General features: G+C 45.0%; 1 long non-coding RNA gene across 1 annotated transcript in view; it reads left to right on the forward strand.

The window, feature by feature from the left end:
* Window positions 1-10585, forward strand: part of LOC146834965 (uncharacterized) — a 167496-nt gene extending 156911 nt beyond the window's left edge. Inside the window, exon 4 of the long non-coding RNA XR_014960356.1 lies at window positions 10196-10585. This is a non-coding gene — a long non-coding RNA (uncharacterized LOC146834965). The remainder of the gene's footprint in view (window positions 1-10195) is intronic.
* The last annotated feature ends 2116 nt before the right edge of the window (window positions 10586-12701 follow it).

The following is a 12701-nucleotide window of genomic DNA, read 5'->3' on the forward strand; positions in this document are numbered from 1 at the left end:
ACTAAGTCTAAATCTGCCATGAAGCGTACGAATCTGCTGATGAGGGTCTGCAAGCTCCTTCCTGTACGCGCCAGGAGTACCGCGTCATCTGCATAAAGGAGGACTGGTATGCTTCTCCTACCAATGCAGGGACAATCGGCCTCCAGATCTCCAAGCGCCTTGTCAAGCCCATTAATATAGAGCGTAAACAAAAAAGGGGCAAGAATTCACCCTTGTCTCACCCCTCCACAGCACCAAAAGTCCTCTGTGACTTCCCCCTTCTCACTAAATCTGACCCGTGCCGTGGTGTTTAGATGAAGTGTTCGTAGAATATGGATCAGACCTGGATCAATGCCCAAAACATCCAGGATCTCCCACACCTTTCTTCTGTTTACGCAGTCGAATGCTGCTGAGAGATTCATAAATGCCAAGTAAACAGTGTCTTCCCTGGCCACAGTATACTTTGCTACCAGATGGTACAGGTTGAGGCATTGGTCAGTAGTGGAACGCCCATTTCTGAACCCATACTGCACGTCCGTGATGGTGTTATTCTCGTCGGCCCAGATCAATAGACGGTTTAAAACGACTCTCCCCAGGATTTTCGCCGTTACGTCTATAAGGGAAATTGGGCGATAACACTGTGGGTCGTTTCTATTTCCCTTTTTGAATATTGGCACAATAGTGGCCGTGGACCAGGATCTGGGCATGCCTGCTTCAATGGCTGTGTTAAGCACCCTGGTCAGTATCGGGGCCCAGGGGTCTACCTGACTTCTAAAAAGGTCAGGGGGTATCCCATCTGGCCCTGGTGCCTTCCTCGCCACCAAACCCTCTATCCCCATTTTGACCTCATAAACCGTAAGGGGTGACCAATCACCACCGAGAGATCCTGCGACTAGAATTGGCAGCTCCTCAGGCTCGCCACGGTTATATAAGCCTCTGAAGTGCGCCGCCCATTCGTCTGGCAGGATATGAGAGACCAACTGAGGCTTATTTGGGGGTTGGAAGCATGGGGCATTTATGATCCTCCAGAAACTGGTCATATCGTGGAGCTCCGCGGCCTCTCTCAGGGATTCCCAGGCCTCTATTTGTAGGGATGTTTTTCGTAACTTAATTGCCTTTTTATACCGGGCCCTACAGTCAGCAATCTTTCCTTTATCCCTAGGGGCTATTGATAATGCCAGCTTTAGGTCCCTGTGGGCTCTAGAGCAGCTCTTATCGAACCATCTAGGGCAGATATCTACCTGGGGCCTTGGTTTACTCCTTAAGAGGGTGTCTATATGCTGGGCAATGCCCACAAACGCTGCGATCAAGTCCGTCCCCTCGACAGTAAGATCTAAACACCTCCACAAGTGATTCTCGGCATTGGCAAGGAGTACTCTATGGAGTTCTTCCCCATCAATATTGTCCCATTTGATTCTTCTTCCCTGATCCTTTGCCTTGAATTCACCCGTAGTGGTCCTTCTATCCGTTTTAGTACAGGGAATAATGTCCACCAGTGACATGACCAGGGGATTATGGTCGCTGAACGCACTGGGCACTATCGTAAAGTGGCCTACCCTAGTTGTTAAGACGGTGGAAACGAAAATATAATCAATTATTGAATTACAGCCCTTTCCCTTAAAGGAGGGGGCGATATTGTCAGACTTTCCCCGATCAATCATGTCCATCGTCTGAGTTAGGGCAAACTCACTCAGGAATGTGCTCAGTGCCAGACCCTCTCTGGTATGCTCCGGATGCCAACCCTTGGTGGAGGGACAATCATCCCAAATGCCACCTTCCCATTTCAAATATGGGCACTGGTGGCAATTAAAATCGCCCATAAGGATTAACTGAGAGCCTTCATCCCCTGAGTCCTGAAGGTTGACCAGTCTTTCCTCTAGCTCCGCCAAGTTTGTTAAGGATTGTCCTGCGTTATAAAAATTTATAAAAATGAGCTTTAAGCCCGTCAGTGAATATTTTACGCCCTGAAGGCAGCCGGAGTCCCACCCCAAATCTTGCCATTTCCCCTGCAGTGACAATGCTACATACATTATTAGTCCACCCTTGGCACGGCCCATACTGGATTTCCGGGCCGGCACAAAAAACAATTTGTAACCTTCCAGGAATGGGACAGTTTTGTTAGTTTCCCATGTTTCCTGTAAGCAGATGATTTGGAATTTTGTGATGAAGGCTAACCATTCAGTATTTTGGATCTTGCCTGCAAGTCCTGCAATATTCCAGGAAATAATCCTCAGATCCTTAGGGTTTGGATCTAAACCCCTAATCATTCTGGTCATCTTTCTTGGGAAAGGGCTAGTGTCAGGGCCAGTTGGCAGTTTCGGCCTAACTTCCGTTTCCGTCCCTTGCCCTACCATGGGGACAACTACTGAAGCTGAGTTCGGGACCCCTGGGATATTAGTGTCTGCAATATTACACGGAGTGTCATTTACCATCTCGGGCTCCATACTCCCTATTTCCGTCAGTCAGTCCTGTTCATCCAGTGCGGAGAAACAAGAGAGCTGAGCGAATCTATTTGTGTCGTGTGCAGGTACCACCTCCCTCCGTTTTTTGGCATCCCAGGGCCCCGGCCATCTCTGCCCAGTCTCAAGTGCACTATTCCTATAAAAGAAGTGCAGGGGTAGCATCCTTATACATGACCCAAAGCCGCCATCCGTGTGTCGGTTGTCAAGCAGTTCTCTTACCATCTCAGGGTGTTTGAGGTTAACTATGATACAGTCGCCTGCAAATCTTTTCTCGCTGTTCCCAATCCAGGCCACCCTCCTGGCCATTAAAATGTGCCTATGCTGGAGACTCGTCCCATGTGAGTTGTTACGCACCCAATGTAAGGTCTTATTAATCAAAGTACAGGTCGTTTCCTCAATGTCTTTATTAAGACCTGGTACGCCTACTAACACTAACGTGTAAGGGCTAGATGCGGGGGGTAAGTCTAATGTCGGGAGACCTGGAGTGTTCTGAGCGCAGACAGTATTGTTGCTAATATTAAGCAAATCTGCAGTCTCCTTTGGTCCCCGGGGAGCGGCCTTGGGGTCGAGGGGAGTCCGCATATTGCCCTGGGTTTTTTGTCCAGAATTCCCGTTACCAGTGTTTGTTCGTTCTGAAACAGCTTCCCTACGGTTTCTGGGCTCGGGGTCAATATTGATGGTGACCGTTTTACCACTGTCAGCCATATGTGACTCCTCTTCTCTCCCACCTCCCTCTTGCCTCCTCTGTAGATTAATCCCGGCTGGCTTTCCAGAAACCGGGTCTGCCAACCTCCTTAATTTGCCTTCCAAATTAGAAATTGCGGTTAGTACTGGGCCTAGATGTTGGACTAGGAGCTGTTCCATTTTTCCCTCCAGTGCTGTAATGATTTCATGCAGCCCTGCCGACCCATTTGCTATTTTACAAGTTGGGCATTCTGAGCACTCGGGGTTCTTAATGGTTCCTTTAGTGGGCTTTGTTGGTCCTCTACGACTAGGCCTACTTGTGGTGGTAGGAATGTACGTCCCACCTTTAGCTGAAGGCCCTGTCTGCAATTGGGATCTTTTAGATCGAGTTACCACTTCCCTGATGGGCGAATGCGTAGATTCTGTTTCTGGTGCTATTGGGAGTGCACTGGAAGCCCCCCTCTCAGCTTCTCCTAACACAGTATTAGTGTGTGTCAGGCCGACCACTTGTGGCACCATGTGTGTAGGGGAAATAACTCTAACAGATGGGCTTGCTAGTTGTAAGGCCCCTTGTGGTCTAGAGTCTGCTGTCAATAAAGCTGCGGCAGGGTCGGGGGGGGTTTAGGGGAGCTTGACAAGTTTCGGGTAACAAAACCCTTCCCCCCGGCGTGGCGCTAAGGGCTATATTGCCCAAAGATGACCGTTTCATGGCTATTAAAGAGTCCAAGGAGAGCCGCTGCTCCGTCAGTAAAATTTCATGTGCTAGCAGGGACTCTGCTCTTACAATGGAGGCATCAAGGGTACCCTTTACCCCTCCCTCCACCCTGGGCTGGGAGTTCTTGGTCTTTACCATGATCTTGATATGATAAGCTGCCCAGCTCTTGATTTAATAGGAGCAGGAGAGGGGGTACGGTCCCCGTAAACCAAGTTCCCCCACCACTACCTCTTAAGAACACTTCAAGCCCAATATATGAGGCAAAATAAATGCAATGCTGTGGCAACTGTGGAAGTCAGTGAGCAAGAGGCAGTTAATACAACCAAAGCAACAACATTGGGTACGACAGTCTCAGAGTCCCAAGTCCCGTGTCTATGGTTGAATACTTGCCTCGACGGATGTAACCAGATGTGTGTTAGGCGAGTAGTAAGAGATGTGGCCCAGCCCGGCCTCTTCCGGCCCGTGACGGCCACAGACGGCCCGCCCTCTGCCTGGGCTCAGCCCGGCGCCGCCCGCGCGCGTCCCGCGACGCGGAGGAAGCCTCGCGGTATTTCTGCGCCTCCGGGCGCGATGTCGGGCGGAAGTGCCCCGCTTAGGACTCTGGGTAATGTAGTCCGGCGCTATCAGGGCGGCGATAAGGACCACAGACCACGGCCACACCAGCCTCACCGGGCGCTGCAGGACAGGACCCTCAGGAGCCTCACGAGCCTCTCGCCTTGCCAAGGTAGGTTTGAAAAGAGCCCCTGGCCAAGTCAAAGGTGAAGCAGTTAGCTTACAAGTATGTCAATGCCTTTCGGCGGTGACGGATGTTGATCGGCAGCGGCATTTACCGATCATTATTGTAGATGTATATACATCATTAGGTCGCAATAGTTTGGGAGTAGGACCCTATAGACAGGTACAAAATAAAACCCCACAGGACAAGGAGGGTCGTCCAGTCTTTCCTATAAAGGCATGGAATAAGTGGCAACAACAACAGAAGCCTCGTTCTTGTGCTGGTTCATCAACACCGGACGCTTTTGAACTTAGATATGATTTGCATGACCGTTCCAAAATTAAAACACCCGAGAGGTTTCAGGTTCATGATCCTCATTCTCCTCGTTCCTTTCAGGAATCATCGGATCAACAGTTCAGCGGGATGACGTCAGGATCGCAGAGAAGGCGAGTCCACGCAACCAAGATGTGACATGCAGCGCTAGTTTTACATAAAAGCCAATCCGTAGAGACCACCTCAATACCGTGCCCGATTTCAGAAGAAAAAAGTTGTCACTTTGACTGCAAAGTATGCCTCAGATGGTGAGAACAGTGATCCTCGATTGGAGATGGGCGGTAACACTCCTCAACAGCGCGGCGGAAGTTACCATAGTGCTGGAGGCACTCCACCAGTGTCTGGAGGCGAAAGCAACTGATATGTCCATTGCAGTTGAAACAGCAGACATACAAGTTGCACCCCCTGATCGGCTTTATGAAATAGGCCCCCAAATTGAAGGTATGATTAAAAGCACAATTAAGGTGGTCTTTTGGGACAACCTTACTTCTTCCTATGATATTTTGTTGGTGGAGGTAGATTGACCTCCCCCATTTGTTCTAGCTTCTTCTAAAGAGGAAGATGTTACTCTCCCGAGTGTTTCTCATTATGTCTTGGAGGAGGCTAAACACGCGTCCCCGTCAGAGTGGGTGTAAGCGCTTGCCCCGGCTCTCTATCATAATCAGGTGGGGTGGGATATAGAGTCCCTGGCACATGAAATGCCTTTGCGATCAATGCCACAACCCCAACGACAATACCCAATTAAACCTGAAGCAAGAGCTTCCATCAGTGAAATCTGACCAAATTGGAATATCAGGGTGTAATTGAACCCTGTGTTTCATCAATGAATAATCCTCTTTTTTCAATATTGAAACCGGACAATTCATATCACATAGTTTTGGATTACCGTCATTTGAACAGTCATGTTCGTACCTTTGCAGTACAGAACACCGACAGCTCTGCGTTAGTTGATACCATTGTTTGAAAAAAAAAAAAAACGATTCTTGATATCTCAAATAGATTTTTCAGTCACAATTTGGCTCCTGAGAGACGTGACCTTACCGCATTTATCACCCTTGGCAATCACAAAAGATATACTTATTTGACTATGGGGTATAAGAATAGCCCCGGTGCTTGTGCAGCACGCATAGTGTCGGTTTTGCTTGAAATTGACCCTGATGCTTTCTTGTATGTCGACAACATCTACTTGATGGATGATGAATTAATACCGCATCTTGTGCGTGTGGACCGCATTATAATGTCTTTTGCAGACTTGAGGTACAAATTCAAGTCACATATTTCCTGTTTGGCAGTTCTTTTCCTGGGTTACGAACTCACCAATGAAGGTAGGGGATTGGCCCCCCACTTTCTGGGGAAATGTGCTTAATTGCAACCTTCTTCTACTCTTACAAGGTTACAATCTTTGCTGGGTTTCCTGAGTTTCGGGAGCACCTACATTCCTGATTATGCCCAGCTTATCAAACCACTTTATTCTTTGATACAACCCACTTTCTCTGCTTCCTGTTGGCTTCCGGAACATACCGCAATTTTTCAGTCTTTGCTGTCTGATCTGCTTGTGACCAACATCTTGTTAACACTTGACTAGTCTACAAATTTGGTCATAAGGATTGTACCAGGGGCGTTAGGTTTCACTTACTTGACATTAAATGAGGGGGACACGGTCCCCATGGCATATAAATCACATTTGTACACTGCAGCTGGGATGCATTTCTCTCCTACAGAAAAAATGTTGACGGCTGTCCAGATGGCTATTCTTAAAGAACGCTCAGGGTAAACACATTTTCACGGTCTCTCCAGTACCTGCTTTAGAGGCAGTTATGAAAGCTAGTGTCCCGAACTCTAAAGCCTTGCATCCACGTTGGATACAATGGGCTAGTTATTTGATGTTGGCTGATGTCAATTTTATCTTTGACCCGCCTTTACAAACAGAGGAGTTTTTACAATATGAACATGTTCACCCTCCTCCTCTGTCATTGCTTCCTCTTGATCAGTATGAATGTATAGTTTACACTGATGGTTCTGCGGGACCGGCTATTGGGTTTCAACATGCTTATTCAGCGGCATGCGCGATTGTGGAGAAAGTGTAGATGGGGATTTTAAAACCTCCTTGGTGCACACACAGTCTCTTGGTGACTGCTTGGCTTAATTGGTGGAGCAACGTGCTTTGGTTTTGGCTCTTGAATTTGCTGATCCAGAGGTTCCTACACTTATAGTGTTCGATTCGTTTTACTGTGTACAATCCTTTAATGACAACTTATTCTTTTGGAAACAAAAGATTTCCTTGATTCTAAAGGCACCCCAATCAAGCATAAAATGCATTGGGTTTGGGTGGCTGCTCTCAAGGAACGTTTGCCACTCACACATGTTGTCCATAATTTGGCCATCAATGTGTGGGAGCACACGCTGTTGGTAACTCACTGACTGATGAAGCTGCCAAATCTGCAGTTGCCACTTGTTCTGTAACAGCAGTCACTAGGTCCATGACTAAAATTGATGATGATGTCTCAGCGGCTATTCCTGCTACGAAGGAGGGAACAGAGTTTCCGCAAGGTTTTCCTTCACGTTATACAAACCACTTGTTAACAGATCAAATTCCATATGCTACTATTCTGTCCGTTGGGGAGCGGCTGATTCCCAATGAGGACCGCATACTTTCTTTGATCATAGCCGCACATGGAGGCGTTGCTTCTGCACATGCTGGTGTGAATGCAACTGTTTCCCTTTTGCAACAGCATTTTTGGTGGCGTAGTTTGCACAGCAGACACGTAAATATGTTCTATTGTGTGACATTTGTCAACAAATTAAGCCTTCCACTGTTGCATGACCACCACATACTCAGCTTTACATCTCTAATCAGCCATTTGGCTGTATTTATCTTGATCACTGCGGTCCGTTGACTTCTGACACTGCTTTTAAACACATCTTAGTTGCAGTGGATTCGTGCACAAGATTCCTTTGGGTTTGGCCTCAACGTAGTGCTGATGCTCGAACTGTCATTAAAGATTTGTGTGCCTTTGTCGGGATGTTTGCTTGTGTTACCTCCCATTCAGACCAAGGTCGTCTGGGATAGTGATGCTTTCGATATCCATGGCCCGACGGAAATTTCGAATATTCCATTTATCTTCTGCGTTTCCTTAGGAGATCTGGTCTTGCCCGACATCCATTCTGATGTTCATGCTGCTCATTCGTTATTCCTTGATTTAAAATATTATGCTGCATTTGACACTGAAGATGTATATTTAAATTCGGCAAATTATGCAGCTTTATTTTATCAGCAGCATTATGGCCATCATTTCTTGCACAAGACAAAAACACAGAGAACCTTTTTTAATTATACCCAATGGCAGCATTGCCCAACACCTTTACTGGGAAGTTCGAAGACCCAAAAAAGTAAATTTGTATATTTTTCTGGTTACAATCTATCCGACCCACAGGTCTATTTTTATAAATTGAAGATGCCGACGGAAATTAAATTTATGTTAACACAAACTAAACTAGTTTATTCCATGTCCTTTAGGAAGGATTTGTCCTTGAAGGGTTATGAGCATTGGAAGGACACAATTGATTTAAAATCCATTTGGGGTACTAAAGATTGGCAAGTGCAGGGCATAGACGCTTTGCATCATGCTTGTTTGATACTGTCCCAAATCTTATTTTTAAATGGCACGGTACAACAGACTACTTGTTTTGGTTTAGCAATGACCAAAAATCTAAATATACCCTCCATTCCATCCTTAGCTGCGTATGATTCATGGCAGAAACTTACCAACTATACAATTGAAGACTTAGAGGCCTTATTTCAAAATGGCACACTTAACTCTTCCGATATTGATCCCTTGGGATGGTTAGTGTGGCCAACAACTTCAAATGCATGTCAATTATGTTTTCTAAATACTACAAAGGGTTTTACACAAAGTAGACCTGATCCACGTTTCCCACATTAGCGTACAGCTACCACATATTCCATGGCTAAATTATGTCAGCAATGGATGGAACATTCCACACTGTCTCTGAAACAACACCTTTCTCATTTATCAGGTGACATTGATTTAAATGATTTTCTTTTAGGTTGGAAGGCCCCACGAACAAAACGTTTTATTTATCCCGCATATAATGAAATTTGGAAACTGTCTCAGATGGAAGCTCCAGTGAGCCGCCGTCAAATTTTCCAGTCTAATTTGGAGAACGTTTGTCGATAACAACATTAATACACTGTCTTCCTGTATATATACTTTAGATAATATTGATTCTTCTGTCATTGATATTGTTCAACATGAAGTGCCTGTTTTGTATCATGGTCAAAATCAGTTATGTTCTGTGATGCAGTTTGCTTGAACGTTGCAAACACTCAAAAATGGAAAGGTGCCATGGGATTATTTGAATGCTTCTGAACTGTTTTTACCTTCTAATCTGACTGATAAACAGAAATTAATGTCCATGAAAGATGCCACATACACATTGGTACATATTGAACAATTAGAACAATTACTGATTTTGGTAGCCAAGACTGATTCAGCTGTATGGTTAATACATGGGGTTATTTCACTGCTTATCTCACTTTTTCAGTTCACAGCATGCATGAAACATTACCCGATTGGTAGATATCAGCCCCTCTGCAATCATTTTTATTCACGAATTGTGGTCTTTACCTTTCGCTTACAGATGTCAACGTGCGGAAAAGGAGGTTTTCCTTACAGGGGAGGACTGTGTTCCACAGTGGGACATTCCCTAGTCTGTAAACAGGTTAAATTACATGGAGCATGGAGCATGTAACATTTCGGCCCTTAATCTGGCTTGTTTTTTAAAGGTACCCCTTTCCCGGCTTTTATTCCCGTATTAACTTTACTTTCTAACGGTAGTTATCTTATTTTGACGAATCACGATTGCTGTGGCTTGAGAGCTGGCATCCTGTATATAGTAACAGTTTCTCAAAGTATGTTGCAGCAATTTCCTATTTCCACTTCCGCATGGGATTGTAGATAGTTCGCTTTGGCCTACCATTCCGACTTTATAAACAGATTTCAAGAAACTAAGCAGACTCAAATCACTATTGTTTCAACAAGAAGTCACTCTCACATCGGCTCGAGAAACCTTCGAATTGCAGGTGGCAAGAACCACAAGCGAGATAGACTCGCTGCTAAACACAAATCTCCCACTCCATTTTGGGGACTTAATACACCAAATATTGAATGCGTCTAATAAGGAGAGCCTTGCTTACTTTTTTAAACTTGTGGGATCTGGCCTTGTTTCTTCCTTTCAGACTATTTTTGGAGTAATTACAGCCTTTATTCATTTTATTTTTTCCAGCGCCTTCGGAGGGTTTCCCTTGGTGCTCCTGTTGGTTTGCGGCATGCTGGTTCTCCTATTATTGCTTCGCAATGGGTGCTCGATCGGTGGAGTTGCCGAAGGGGATCGAGCAGGACTGGCGGAAGCGTTCTGCACTTCAGAACCACCCAGTGCTGGCCCTTATCAGGGAGGCCTTCGGTATTGCATTAGTTTGCGTGTCCCAAACATTCTTGGCAACTTACTTCACAAGCACACCGGAACAAGCTCGCTCTTCGCTCATGGGACAACCTTTGGGGATCTGAGGACCGTCGCCCCCAACCCATCACACACCATCCATCGCCCTGAAGAAGGTCATTTTCAAATGAACGAAATGCGTTGGCTGGAACTTTTTACTGTCGGATGACATTGAGAATAAACGATTTATTGACACAACAAAACAAGCCTACATGACTTATTGAGAAATTCCTTCTGAGTAGTGCACCACTCCAACTTTGCTTTAAACCTGAGAATATGGATTCAATAGGAGTAATGCTAGTATCCTCACTTATTATTCTTACTGCTGCTCTCAATGTGCACTGTAGAGGCATGGATATTTACACCAAGAAAATATTCTTATATATTTTGGGCAACAAAAATACAATTCACTAGTTCTGCTGTGGCTTTTGATTACCTCATGATATGTATATATATATATATTCACTTAAAAAACCATAGGTTTCACACATGTTATAGTTAGGTAGATATTTCTCTCGTAGAAAACCAATGAAATTCCCCCGTTATAGTTAGTTCAGATAACTATAACTCGCGCGACCGCAATCCACTGCTGATGACGTCACATATTACATCACTCATTACATGGTCAGTGGCATCACTCATGACATCCCTGATGACATCATCCTTGTGATAGAGTGGCAGCCGTGCGAGTTATAGTTATCTGAACTAACTATAACGGGGGAATTTCATTGTTTTTTTACAAGAGAAATATCCACCTAACTATAACATGTGTGAAACCTATGGTTTTTTAAGTGAATTTGCAAGGTTTTTTAAATGCTAATTCCTAACTATAACGTGTGTGAAACCTATGGTTTTTTCAGTGAACTTATACGTTTTTTTATATGCTAAGTTATGTATGTATCATTATTTTTTTTATATATTTATTTTACAATAAACTACGTATTAAAAAAAAAATTTAAATTGTTCTTTTTTTTTTTGGTTTTTCACCGTGCTGAAGAACTGCCGTGACATGTACCGAACAAATCCTGTAGCCCATGAGGAAATGCTCATGCACGAAGCGCGTCGGGCGGGACTGCAATCAAGGCGAAACACCTTTGCTGTCTGTATGCGTTTTTGCCATTAAAGAAGTTGGCTTATGAACATACCTTTGTAGGCCCCTCATTGCAAGCAACTCTGTGTTCTGGATATATATATATATATATATATATATATATATATATATATATATATATATATATATATATAATATATAGACAGTATTGGCAGTCGCCAGTAGGTAGTAATAGTTAGTACGTAGTGTATACCGGAAGAGCGTTTTTGCATTTGCTAATAACTTTAGCTTCCTTTGACGAATCTTTGCGAAATTTTCAAAAGTAGTTTGATGCTCAATTGAGCTGCTGACTTAAAATTTTCAGGGGCTGAGAAAAAGGGGGGGGGGGGTCCCAAGCGCTTTTTCTCCATGTTAATTTACATAGGAAACTTTAGACACAGCTACAGCCCAAACTGCTGAATGGAATTATACCAAATTTTAGAAAGGTAGGTCTTGGTCCCCAAAGCACTCTTTTTGTTAAATGGTGTAAATCTGTTCAGTAGTTGCTGAGCAATTTCAAGATTTTTTAGATATCCAACTGAGGCCGCGCTGGATCAGTGGCCTCTCCTAATCTCATGCCTGAGATCTGATTGGCTGCCAACACTTCAAACCAGGAAGTGGTGGCAGCCATTCTGTGACTCGGTTGAACAAAGTCACAGGAAAAAACATTTAAAAAAAGAAAAGGGGGTGGAGTAGAATCACCCTGACCCCATAGGCCTGGGGGGGGGGTTGTACAGGGTCTCTTCAGGGCCAAAAAAGCATATATAAAAAAGAAAATTGGTGGGAGTCGAGCTGGTTCAGCGACTCCTGCCAAATTTAATAAAAGAAATGAAGCGCTGGCTCTGTGCTGCGTTAATTATAGGCCCCCATGTAGGCCAGGTCATGGGGGCATTATGAAAATATAGGCAGGGCGCACAGAGCCCCTCTCCTTGGGCTACACCTTCCCGGGGCAGTTACATAAACATATGCTGGTGTGCCTCATGGCTCCCCCGCTGCCCCAGGGACTGCCACCTCCCTAGCGCAGAGATTAAATTAAAAAATAATGCAGGGAGGCCGTAGGGCCTCCAGTGCTGCCAAGGGGACCAACACCTCCCCGGGGCTTGAAGCGTAAATAATGCAGGAGACCACGCACCCCCACTCATCCCCGGGGACTGCCACCGCCCCGGAGCACATACATTCTTTAAAAAAAACAATGAGAGGAGG

Source organism: Triturus cristatus, chromosome 4_2 (genome assembly GCF_964204655.1).
Source record: "Triturus cristatus chromosome 4_2, aTriCri1.1, whole genome shotgun sequence".
Lineage (NCBI taxonomy): Eukaryota > Metazoa > Chordata > Amphibia > Caudata > Salamandridae > Triturus > Triturus cristatus.